This window comes from Schistocerca piceifrons, chromosome 2 (assembly GCF_021461385.2).
Source record: "Schistocerca piceifrons isolate TAMUIC-IGC-003096 chromosome 2, iqSchPice1.1, whole genome shotgun sequence".
NCBI lineage: Eukaryota > Metazoa > Arthropoda > Insecta > Orthoptera > Acrididae > Schistocerca > Schistocerca piceifrons.
In genome coordinates, this window is record NC_060139.1 from 26,366,884 (window position 1) to 26,367,639 (window position 756).

The following is a 756-nucleotide window of genomic DNA, read 5'->3' on the forward strand; positions in this document are numbered from 1 at the left end:
TCCACTCAACCGCTCTCGTCTCTTAATAATTAAATTCCAGCATTATTATCTGTTTTCTTGTATTAGCAATATGAAGGACTCTGACCTTAATGAAGTGTCGTTCATATGAACAGTGATTTACTTCGTTGCGAACAGAGCGTGTGAATAAATGAAGACATCCTGCAGCATTTTCGATGGGAAGTGTTCGGTCACCCAGAGTACAGCCCGTAATTCGCTCCCTCTGAGTGTCATCTCTGTTCACATGAACCGCTGGCTACAAAGAGAACATTTTGGCGCAGCCAACAAGCTGTAGGACAACGTAAAGTATTGGCGGAAAGCACAGGCGGCTGCCTTCTGAGACGACAATATTGGAATGCTGGCACAATGCTACGATAAATGTATAACTGGAAGCGGCGGCTATGTAGAGAATTTGTTGCAAGGTGTAGCTAACGGTTGCACGTAAAACGTTTTGATTTTCTCAGTGGTTTCTATTTCGCGACCGATCGGGACTTACTTTGCTAATAGCCCTCGTACGACAATAATGTTTCAGCACCATGCCTACGAATATAGACTGTTACTGTGTTATACATAGTTTAATACCAGCACAAAAACATTCCGCTGACATCAGTATACATCAATACAAAACAGTCTAATGGTTATGACAAAAAATTTTGTGGGGCTCACAGTGTGTAGGTAATATGACAATCAGAGAGTATGTGCGCTTTAAATGGCAGAAGGACATGAGCGCTCACGTCGTAATGCCACAGAAAGTTGCAG